General features: G+C 41.3%; 1 long non-coding RNA gene across 1 annotated transcript; it reads left to right on the forward strand.

Annotated features, from left to right (window-relative positions):
• The first annotated feature begins 253 nt into the window (after positions 1-253).
• Positions 254-3,835, forward strand: LOC134173113 (uncharacterized). Its single transcript, XR_009968129.1, has 3 exons — positions 254-372; positions 2,443-2,534; positions 3,714-3,835. It is a non-coding gene; the product is annotated as an uncharacterized LOC134173113 (long non-coding RNA).
• The last annotated feature ends 8,390 nt before the right edge of the window (positions 3,836-12,225 follow it).

Raw genomic sequence — 12,225 nt, forward strand, 5'->3', positions numbered from 1 at the left:
ATCCAAATTTTCATGAAACGTTTTCTTTAAGTGATGGTTGCACAAGGGGGTGGAAAAAAGATGAAAAGATAGGTAAACTGAGGTATAAAACCACAAAGTGGCACACCCACAATCCACCATCAAGCACATAGCAAAACTAGAAACAGAATAAATATTTGTGGAATACTACTGTAGCACTCTGCTGGTTAGAGAGTCAGTCTCCTTCGCAAACAGGCATAGTTAGCCTGCAGCTACAGCTTGGTTTTAACTCCTCCTTCTGATAGGTCATGAGGAGGAGTGACTTGGGTTGTGCCAAGACCTTAAATGGGAGACTGGTGTAAATGGCAGATAGCCAGCAGTGGGGAGACATCTGGGATAAGACAAGGCGCTAAGGTGTGTAGTACATAGTTATGAAACTATTCTACCTTTGTTTTCTGTGTAACGTTATATTTTTAAGAACCATGCCTGCCTGAGGAGACAGTAGTTGTTTTGTTCTCTGAATTGCTGTAGCCTGAGGGTGTCAAAGTCATTTAGCACAGAGGGTTGAATTCCATGTTAAATTATGGTTCGTGGGTCACAGTATAAATATACGAGTTGCATACTTTCCAGCACAAGAGTATCCCAGTGATGTCAGTGGAAGTTCACAGAGAGATTGGCATCATTCAGCTGAACAATTTGCTCCCTTTTAAGATCACAGCTGTCAACCTCCATATTTCCCTCTTTCCACCAACTCCTAATTCCAGTTCCTTGAGTGATGCACTTCTGCCTCTTCCCCACTGCTTGCTGAAAACAACCAGTGGTGTTGTTTTCTGCACCAGTGGTGGTTTTTCTGCACCAGTGGTGCAGAAATGTGTTCAGGAAGATTCATCAGCCTGGGAGCATTTCAGGCTGCAGGTGGACATGGGTATGTATCTCCTACCAGCTATGCAGAGTCACACTGGGAAGCTTTTCTCTGCAACCAGCAAGTCTGAAAAATGGAAGCAAGATTTTATATCTTGTGTCCCTGGCCTACAGGCTATTTTTACATCTCCATAATGCAGTATGAACAGAAACAAACCCAGTAGCTGGATGTTTTTCTTCCTCTAGCCCTAGATCTATCTGAACGAAGGACACATACATGGAAGAAAAATATTTCCACAAGCACCTGTTTCCTTGTAGATTTGTGCCTTATGGTGGCCTCACTTCGCTATGTAAGGAGATTCAGTCTTTCCCAACTCTTTTCTGACTGAAACTTTCCCAAGTCTCTCCCAGGCGGACCCCCTGGTGCAACAGATCATACTCAGCCTCAGCCTTTATCACTCTGGTTGCATATTTCCATAAAATTGTAAGATAATTATTTTGAGTCCTTTCCCCTACTTTGTTTGAAAGTCATTCAATGTATGTAACGGAAGACAGTTGGTTTGTTTGGAAGAGAAACAGGAATGAGAGCAGAAAGGAAGGAAACAAAAAGACGGATGTAAAAGTCTGTGACATGACTAGTGACTGTGGTGTTCTTAAGACATTCTAAACACTAACGTCAAGATTGGCTGCTGCTCCCCAGCACAGAGCATGAGTTGCCTTGCACATAAAAGAATGGCTGACTTTCCACATGGGGATATGTACCTTCATAAATCTCCATCTATTCATGGCCTTAAATCTCAGCTTCAGCCCCCTTGTCTTGTCTGCTCATCCCATCCCCTCCTCCCTTTCCTCATGTGGGATGCGGATGTTGCGAGAAGATGTTGATATTGGAATATTGATTTTATTTTATTTTTTTTTTCTCCCTAACAAATGAGCAGGAGATTGCTTTTAAAGGTATTAAGTGGACACAGGTGGGACTGTAAACTTAAGTGCCTCCACATGGAACATCTGCTGCATGTTCTCCAGTTCCTGTTATCTTTATAGCAGAACTTGATCTTTTAACCCCTTCACAACTGCCCCCCTCTGTATTTGTGTGGAGAAGATGTGCAATGGCTTTTCTTTGATGTTTGGAGAAGTCACAATGGATCTCTGTGATTTGACTGGCATATGGCATAGTGCTTTGAGCTGCAGTGTGGTTAGCAATTTGCACAGGTGGGTGGGGGAGGAAGACAAGTGTTGTCCAGGTGTTCCCAGTCTTGCTACAGATAAGAGGATTCCAGACGTACCGCAATACATCGAATATCCCCGTTCTCCCTCCTACTCCCCTCCCTCCTGCACTCCCCCCGCCCCAGGAAATGTCTATCTTGGGGAAAGTGCATACTTGTGGGGATATTCCAAGATAACTAATAGAATTTTAGCCATTTGGGGTTTAAAAGAAAGTATTTCTAAATGCTTGTTCTGGACCCCAAAGAAGTGATTTTTTTCCTTTCACCTTCCAAATCCATTCTTCTTTTTCCTTCTTCTTCTAAGCCTTCTTGCTTTCAAATTTAGGTACAAAATAGAAAGCTGCCCCATGTTAGTGTATATTTAACCTCTTCACTGCTGCCTCTCACTCCTCCACAGCATTTGTGCAACAGGGCTGTGTGGCATTTTCTTTTGAAGTACTAGTGAAGTCAGAGTGGATCCTTGTGATGGAGCTGCAAGCTGGCTGCCAGGTGAAGCATTCTCATATCTTTTCTATGTGCTCATAGTGAAATGAAAAGGAAAAATTGGCTGAAGTTCTATGTAGTTCCAAACTGATTTTAATGTAGAATGAGATTGAAAGCTGTAGACTCAGAATGAATTTTAACACCAGTTGCTGAGGGTACCTAAATCCTAAAACTGTTGATGCCACGTGCACAAGTTCATTCCCAGCTGGAGACAATATGACATAGAATAAGGAAAAGCTGTATTGGTTGAAATGAAAGTTTCTTTTAAAGCTTGTAGTTAGTATGGTATGGGAGGCCACCCAACAAGGCAACCTTGTGTAGACAAGGCCCAATGTCGAGCCATGGGAACAACCATAAGCAGACCTAGTTCTCGACTATCTGCATGTATGCTAAGTGCATGTAAAACGTTACTATCCTGATTAGCAGTCTTCTACCCAGTTGTGCAGTTGTTCATACTGAAACAACTGGACAAGGAAGTGAACAATCAGGACCAAACAAAGATTTCCAAACAAACTGAGAAACACCTCAATTGTCTTTGAAAACCCATGTCAGTGCCCCCTATTCTTCTCTTCCTTTGCCAGGAATTAGGATCGTGTGTTGCTCTGTTTTAGTATACCTGATTTTGTGGGAAGCATATGTCTCGTTCTTGTAGTTTTTAGGAATGGAATTGCTTTCTAAGGTAGGGATTGGAAAAGTATTAAGTGCATGCAGATCTTGTAAAATGTCTCTTGGCCTATGTGTTCCTGCTGTATGTGACTTGAACAAGAGTAGGTGAAAATTCCTTAAAACAGTAGTGGTTTTGGCATTTTAGCTATGCAAATTTGAATTGATGTGCCAGTTTCCCTCACAATCTGATGGTGACCTTTTCCAACAGGGTGGTTTCAACAAAAGCTATGGAATAAAAATCTATGTTTGCATTTTTAAGACTATTGCTACTTTTATGAAAGGTGTTGGGACAGGACCAAGGTCTGATATTAAAACAGTCTACTCCATCCTATCTTCTCACAGCTCCTGAACTGCTGTTACATCTTTTTAACCACATCCTGAGCATCTTGGCATACTTTGCATTGGTGCTTGGGATGGGAAGGAGTCTTTTCCTGAATGCTGTCTTTGCTTTGGATTCATTCCACTTCTGTTTCAGGCTTATTCTGTTGTGCCATTTCCCTTGTTTCTTTTGTCTTTCAGCTTAGTAAAACACCATCTAAGAACACCCCACCCCAGCTGTTTAAGAAAGTGCTGTTTCCTCTTAGAGAAAAATGAACATGCGAACAACCAAATATCCTTAAACCAAGATGACTTATGCAAACTATCACGCCGCTCAGTATGTATTCCATTGCTTCTCTCCATCCTATTGTCCAACTTGTTTACTTAGATCACAGCCCTCTTTTGGATAATAAATCTCTTGCTATGCCCGTGCTTACCCGCAAAAGCATGTCGTGGTACTCTTCATGTCCTCACAAGGTCCATGCCTGATGTTTCTTAAGCAGTCCTAGTTTTCACCTGGAGCATGTGATTGGGCTGGGGTCCACTGGGGAGCAAAGACACTTGCCAAGCCCTGCTCCCAGGGTAGGGACTTGGAAACACTCATGGGCTCTGCAGCCTAGATGTCTCCTCTGCTCCTCTTTGTGCCCAGAACAATGGCATTTTTCTTCAATGTTCTCACTGGCCCCTTGGCAATCTTGTCATTTAAAGAAATAATTCTCTAAGAACATAGGCCTGGCTATCATTCACAGGATAAGCACTTTTCAGGAACCCTTTGGATTTTTAACAGCTACCTCTGTACTTTTAGTTTGGTACTAGGAAAAATAATAATAATTACTTAAACAACTGCCATTTCTGGGGTAATAAATGGGACCATGTTTCCAGAAGTGTATTTAAACATGAAGAAATTATCGTGGCTGTCATGAGAGACAGCATGCCCAGGGAGAGTTAATTCAGCATCATTTTGAGTGATATTCTTGTAATGAAACAAGTCTTAGTGGGAAGTAAAGAAGTATCTCCCTTACTGTAAACCCTGTGCGAGGTAGTAAAGCCTCCTGTTTTCTGTGGTAAATGCCTTAGGTCAAAAAAGGCTTAGTATGAACAGGGAGGCATAATTTTTGTTCTTCTCCTTTCCTGAATCCTGGCACTTTTAGCTGTAACAGAATTTCTAAGCCAACCCATAATTTTTGGATTACTTTAAAACCCATCACAGCACTTTTCTTAAAGCACTTTATTTTGAATAGGAATAGCTTCATGAAAAGGACTCTGATATGGGCTGAAACTAAATCAGTTTCAAGGAAATGCAGCTGGAAGCACGCTAATCTAAAAGCTTCCCAGGCAAAGCAGCACAGGCATCTATTCTGTGGGGTGTCTCCACCCCTAGCTAAAGTGCATCAGGGCTTTCTGAGATCCATTAACCCTTACACTGCAGCGGTGCTTCACCAGCAATATTAAAAGCAGGAAAACAATAAAGCATGTTTTCTTTCAATACCATCTCTGTACAACATGCAATTTTCAGCTAGTCAGTGGGTACAGGATGGAGGGGTTTATTTCGGTTTTCCCTGACTTTATGCATTGAACTGTAATACCAATTCAATTCCTGGGATGCAAATTGGGGTTGTTTCTGTCATAGGCAATTCCTCTCATCCCAGAGATGAGACAGTTCATGTTATGTTCTATAACACCTCTCATTCCCACCTGCTCTGCATGCAGGGTGCTTGTTTGTGCAAGCCTGCAGCCAAGACTCACGTGTGTCAGATCAAGCTGTGACTGAAATTTTAAGTAGTATTTTAGCTGTTTACTAAAGGATTAGAAAAACTGTAAGTGACACAGTGTAAGTTCTAACTGGGAGCAAAGCCAACTAATGGTGTAAGGACTGGGAGAAGGGGAAATGCCAGTAAGTCTAGAGAGTAGGTCGCCCTTCCCTTTACATAGAAACCCCTTTTTTTTAAAAAAAAAAGGAGGCAAAGGAGGTGATCTGTGTATATAAATCTGGGCCTAACCAGCTTATGGAGTGGCAGGGATTTGTTTTGCTTTTCCTATGTGTTTGTCATATCTGATTTTTATACCCAAATTTTCTACTCTCTCTTTTTACCACCTTACACAGTTACAACCTATGTAGCAATCAAGTCTACTGCTCTTCATGGACTTTCAGGATCCAAGCTATTGCGTTTTCTATACAGAAGATAGATCACAGTTTCTTGTTGGTCTCTTGAATGTTAAGGCTTTAAGACTGCAGGATATAATTGCAACAGCTAAGGCAATCCCTGTATCATATGTCCATTCCCACCATAATTTTTCATCCCTACAGCAATGATCATTTAATGGGACAGGTAAGCCTCCACTGCTTCGGTTCATAGCGTTCTATATTAACATTAACCAGTGCTCCTGGAGAGTTACGGTGTCGCTCACTGAGCAGTGTCTGCCAAGACCAATGGTTTGGGGCATGGTGGTGGGACAGGCAGTTGGAGATGCCCAGTAATTCAGCTGCCCCAGTAAAAGCCACCTACAACAAGGACAGTGAGCTTCCAGACACCACCATAGTCCTAGCAGCTAAGACAGTGTTGGCAAAGTACCTTTTAGCTGCAGCCCCCTGAAAGTGCACTGCTTTTACCACTAGAAGTCACAGTTTACACTAATGAGCTCACTGAAGTCAATCATTGGAATGATTCAAAACTATTTTAAAGCCACTAAAGTCTGTGTTGCCCTAGGGACAGTAAAAGTAGAGAAAACCATAGCTGACCAGGTGATCTTATGCTCTGTCAGGTGATGCACTTACATTTACTTCCAGAAGTGTTTGCTTTTTATTTGACTTTTAGGCAGCAGAGATAAGCCCACGTTCAGGACTGAACATCTATGTGCTAATGGACTTTTCCACACAGTGTTATAATTAATAGTCATGCCAAAGATGGTAGTGATGAGGACAAGTTTGACTTTAAAAACTACAGCAGCTACATGAGCTGTTTGGAATCTCCTCTTACATATTTTCACTTACATGTCTACATAGAAAACTATATTTATAAATACAGAAAGAGATTCACTAACATGATATATGCACATAAACAACAGCATACTTCAAACACCAGCATGTCTGATTTTCTATATTATAATGGGGTTTATGTTTTCATTGCATTCTAAAATAGTCTGCCTCTATTAGATTTGCAAATGTTTTTCACAAGTTTACATAGAGTCATATGGAGTTTAAAAGATGTGTGCATAATTAGTACATTGTGAATGCTCTAGTAAATAAGAACCATGTTAGGCTTGAGAAACAAAAAGAGGAAAAATAAATTTTGTTATTGATACCCATCATGAACTCTTGCTGTTTAGCCAGAGGCAGAAAATTAATTTATTTGATGTATGAATGGTTTTCCTGCACTCTAATGGCAAGGTCACATTCTCTTATCATTGAGAAAATTAGAGTCCAACCTAGAAATGACACTACAGGTACACTGCCATCAGAAGAATAACCCTGCTCTCCTTCCCCAAAAAGCCTTGTATTTGCACTGATGGTTGTGCGGATGTGGGGTCATGTCCCTTGAGAAGCTGCTGGGGAGGGAGCAGAAGCTCGTAAAGAGGGGAGCGTAGCTCAGCCCTGCCAACAGCACCCCATGATTCCATTGATGTTAACCCAGTGTTGAAACCGCACCTTAGCTCCCAGCCTCATTGTGGCCATTTTGAAACTTTTTCTTCAGTTCCCCTGTGCCTTAATTGTTTGTGTTTTTACATAAATTTTGGCAGGAAAGTCTGTTCCTCTTCCTTTACCAAAGTTGCTATATTTGCCCTCTGCATTGCTTAGATGTGGCTAGAAGTATCCAAGTATCTCCTGTGAAGAAGCCAGCCTTTGAACTGTGTTTTGCTAAGCTTGGCTCAGCCCAGATGCTCCCTCAAGAGCAAGCACTGTGGCTTTAAGGCTATCGTCCCAGACCCACATCACACCCACATATTTGTCCTCTCTTTGCACAGCCAGTGCCAAGCGGTGACATCTACTATAGTCTCTGGGACACGCTGGTCTCTGCTGCTGAGGAAAAAGGGGGCAAGGGGGAGGGAGACAGCTCGGAGAGAGCACAAATCTCGCTGTGTTCCAGGAGGGTGGGTTCCTCGCACCAGTTCTGCGATGCTTTATTTATTGCTGCTCTGCTGATATGAAGGCCATCTCCCTTGTCCCTCGGCGGCCTGCCCAGGCTCAGCCTCCCTGCCAGCTGCCCCATTAATCACACAGGGCTGTTAAGGAGTGCACACAGAGTGGGAGTCCTGCCCACCAGTGGCCTTTAGCTGTCTCCAGTTCAATGAAATTACCTTGTGTGAAGACTTGTTTTATGAGAGATTGGTTTATTTGTAACTAAACTACTTCCTCCGTTATTTGATAAGCTCAAATATTTGCTACTGATAGTCAGAGAGTGTCACATTTATTATCCCGTTTCAGGCATTGCTTCACTCCTTTGCATTAGGTTTCTTTAACCCATTTGAGGACAGCAGAAAAAAGGCTGGAAAAGTCTTATTCCTCTTTCTCATGCTTTAAAAAGAATTGGGGTTTATCCTGTAAGGGACGTTACTTGATTAAATTAAATTCACTAAGTTTTGTATGTTTAACGCAATATTCATCAGGGCTGACTCACGCTATTTGTTAGAAAACAAAAATAAAAGTGAGTAATGCTTTTTTCTTCCTTCATATACTGTAATATTTCAAGGCTTAAACAAATGGCTGCATGTGAAGATGAAACATCATGGTTTCAAGGATGGGGCACATATATCATTACAAAGTCCTGTTTGCTGTCTTGCTCATGGTAGCTACATCACCTGTGATCCATTCCTGCCTCAGTCTGTGGTTTATTAATGATGTCTGAAAGCCATACTGGTTTAGCTTTTTAAAGACATCTGATGTCTTTGGAAATATAAAAATCCCTACAGCTTCAAGATGTAAATAATACTTTTATAGTAACCTGCTTCCACACACTCTCAAATTTTCCCCAGGTTTGATTTTGGTTTGGTATGGTTGGTTTTGTTTGGTTGGGTTTTTTTTGTTGAACTGTGGAGTTCAAAGGGTTATTATTAACTATTTGCTTCTGAGGACTCCAGCAGTAAATCTCAGTCCAAATATAAAAAGGTCCCTGCATATGTTAGGAAGAACAAAAGTGTTTAACTGTATTGGAGTGATTCTTGGGAACCACATTCTAGCTGCTCTGGCTCCGCAGTACTTCTCACAAAACTTTCTTGGGCATTTGATGTTCCAGTAGTGTATATGCTGTAAGCAGTGCTGCGTTGCCTAACGTGAGCATTTCATCTCCTATCTGCCAACACCACAGGTTTCTACATCACTATCGCCCAGAAGGTATGCTTAAATGAGGACAGGGCAGGGAAATGAAGAAACGACCACTCTTTGTCTAATGGAAAGGAATAGGAGCTCAGGGTCTGGGGTTTTGGGGTGCAAAGGGTCTCCAATCCCATTTGGTTTCATAGCATCCCAGCTTCAAAACCCTGAGATACTTGAGGCCATAGGGAAAATCTGTCAGAGAAAGCCCGTGCCTGCTGCAGCTGGGTAATGTAGTCATATTTCAGAGAATGGTCGTTATTGATTATTAGAGAATGGTAATTTTTCTTATTGATTATTAGAGAATGGGGATGGTGTTGTTCCAGGACTGCTCATACATTTTGCACAGGGAGTCTTCAAGGCATTTCATGCTGGAGCCAGCAGGCTTTGGGGAAGGGCTTTGGGCTGGGAAAACAGCATTGTGTCCCGAGTTTGCAGTGTGTTAGCATGCAGGAACAGTGTGCTCTATTTGTGCTTGTCAAGGGCTCCAGTGAGCCAGTCCAGCACACTGCTTAAAATACAGTACACTAAGTCATATCTGAAATTAATGAGACTGCTCTTATTAAGAAAAATAAGGAAAGGGGAAAAAGGCTAATCTGCTAATAACAGGGTGAGACTGGTTGGAATCTCCTTCATGTGGAGAAAATAGGGGTTTTATGAAAAATATAGTTAAATCAGACTTGGATAAAAGTAGATCATTTTTCGGTCACAGGTATTGTATACCTGAATATGACTATCTTCTACGTGAATTTCATTTTCTGAAATCGATCTGGAGTACAGACGTGAGCAAGTTTATAAGAATTTTTTGAGACATGAATACCAAATGGAGTTTTTAGTCTTGCTGAAACATTACAGGCCCTCAAAGTTCAAACGAATTAGTTTTGCTTCTCTCTGGATTAAAAATGATTGAGGGAAAATATGTGTTCAGTGTGTTAGATAGGAATGAAGTAATGGTTCATTCTTTCTCTGACAGATGTACAGATATATGCAGTCACTTGCATGCTTACAAACAGATATATCAAGTTCAGTGCACGTGGCTAGGTGTCTGGTGTAAAGGGAAATATTAAACCTATCTGAAATGACAAAGCTGCTAATGCTGACTTAGGACTATGGCCTTTCAGAGCCTCCCCAGGAGAGATCAGGCCTTTGGCAGGTGGCTGAGTTGATTTCTAACCAGGAGCCTGGTGGTGAGAGTCCAAACTGGCTGGTTTAGCTGAGGTCTGCCCTGGAAGACAGGGACTAAGAATGGAGCCTGGGGAGACCGAAGGTTCATTAAATGTGTATCTGTTTAGGACTTTGACATGAAGATGCTGCTATTCCAGATGCAGCTGAAATCTTAAGAATCACAGAATCATAGAATCATAGAATAGTTAGGGTTGGAAAGGACCTTAAGATCATCAAGTTCCAACCCCCCTGCCATGGGCAGGGACACCCTACACTAAACCATGTCACCCAAAGCTCTGTACAACCTGGCCTTAAACACCAGGGATGGAGCATTCACAACTTCCCTGGGCAACCCATTCCAGTGTCTCACCACCCTAACAGTTAAGAACTTCTTCCTTATATCCAATCTAAACTTCCCCTGTTTAAGTTTTAACCCGTTACCCCTCGGCCTATCACTACAGTTCCTAAAGAAGAGTCATAAGGTATTAGAAAACAGTTTACCATCAACTTTCCATAGTGTAAATCCATCTCGCTCCTTTTAGCACCACCTAGGGAAGACCTGCTTTCACATCTTAATATAGGATTTACTTCAGTGAACATCTTTGTACAATGTCAGTAATGAAATTGATTCCATTTTCATTGTTTTAAAGTTATGTATGGATATACAGCTTCTCAAACAACATCTTGGTGCCGCAAATTGCATATGAATTAATCTGCCAGTTAATTTGTCTGCCAGTAAGGGGAAAAAAACATCAGCAGTTCTGTTAGGGCTGGCTTCGTCTTCCATTGGAGTCAATCGGAATTTTGTCATTGACTTAAGTGGGAGTAGGATCAGGCCCTTAATACTGTGTATTTACTTTATTTAGGCCAAAAGACACACAGACACAGAGAAGAGACTGTTCAATGGTTGCAGTTTTATTCAGTAAGCTTACTGCTTGCTGGCAGTATGGCAGCTCTAACGGAGCAAAATATTACAGCATTAGGGATTGCTTTTGGCAGTATGCACATTATAGCATGAGTCAAAACAGTTACAGTTATGTTTTCAAATATGTAATGAAATTTTAGATGCTAGACTGAGAAGCCAGTTGGAAAAGTTAGCCTGAAAGCCTGCATGAGTCTTATTGGGAAGTAGCTGATTCTTGATTACGATTTTTTTCTGTTCTTTATGAATTAGACCTGTCCAGGTGACAGACAGGAAGGTACACCTTGAGATCTGGATTCACTTACAGAGCTCTGCCCTGGACATCATGTGTGACCTCGAACCAATCATTTAATCTCTTTGTATTGCTGTGCTTTGTTTGTAAAATGTGGATAACAATTCTTTCTTTCTTCTGTCCCTAGCCCTGCCTGTTTAGCCTGTAAGCCCCTCAGACTGTCACATGCTGCATGTTACCTTCCTCCCAGACCAGGGCCTTGGCTTTGGCTATGACCAGAATGTTTAAAATAACAAAATAATACTTAATGCTCCTTTCAAGGAAATATACCTTCTAACATGCATATATTGAGATTTAATGCACTTTAATTTAAACTGATACATTTTCCTTTGGGTGAATTTGTTGATGTTTAACTGACTCACGTGTTTACCACCAGAGTCATCAGGGCTACAAACCTCTGGCTTGTCTTGCACAACTTGTGTTTTTAGCTCTAGCCCCTTCTCTACCTGGGTAGGGTTGCTGTCAGCTTGGATTACCCATTACCCACAGTGTTGTGGTTTTACCCCAGGCAGCAACTAAGTACCACATAGCTACTTGCTAACACTCTGCCCCTGGTGGGATAAAAACAACTGGGGAAAAAACGGGTTAAAAAAAAAAAAAAGGTGCATTGAGATAAGAACAGTTTAATAACTGAAATGAAGCAAAATATAATAATTATGAAGATAATGACAATAATAATAATGATAATAATAATAATTAATAATAATAATAGAGGGAAGAATAAAACAAAAACAAACAAAAAAAAGTGATGCATAGGACACTTGTTCACCACCCACTGATAGATACCCAGCCTATCCCTGAGCTGCTATTGGCCTTTTCCATCTAATTTCCCCTAGTTTATATACTGAGGAAGACATTCTGTGTTATGGAATACCCCTTTGGCTACTTCAGGTCAGCTGTCCTGGCTATATTCCCTCCTGGCTTGCTGTGCTCCTATTCACTGGCAGAGCATGAGAAAAGTCTTTGATTTAGAATAAGTACTTCTTAACATCTAAGATATTGATGTGGTATCAACATTATTCTCAGA

This window comes from Pezoporus occidentalis, unplaced genomic scaffold (genome assembly GCF_034315485.1).
Source record: "Pezoporus occidentalis ecotype Australia unplaced genomic scaffold, CSIRO_AGI_Poc_V1 ctg5, whole genome shotgun sequence".
Taxonomy (NCBI): domain Eukaryota; kingdom Metazoa; phylum Chordata; class Aves; order Psittaciformes; family Psittacidae; genus Pezoporus; species Pezoporus occidentalis.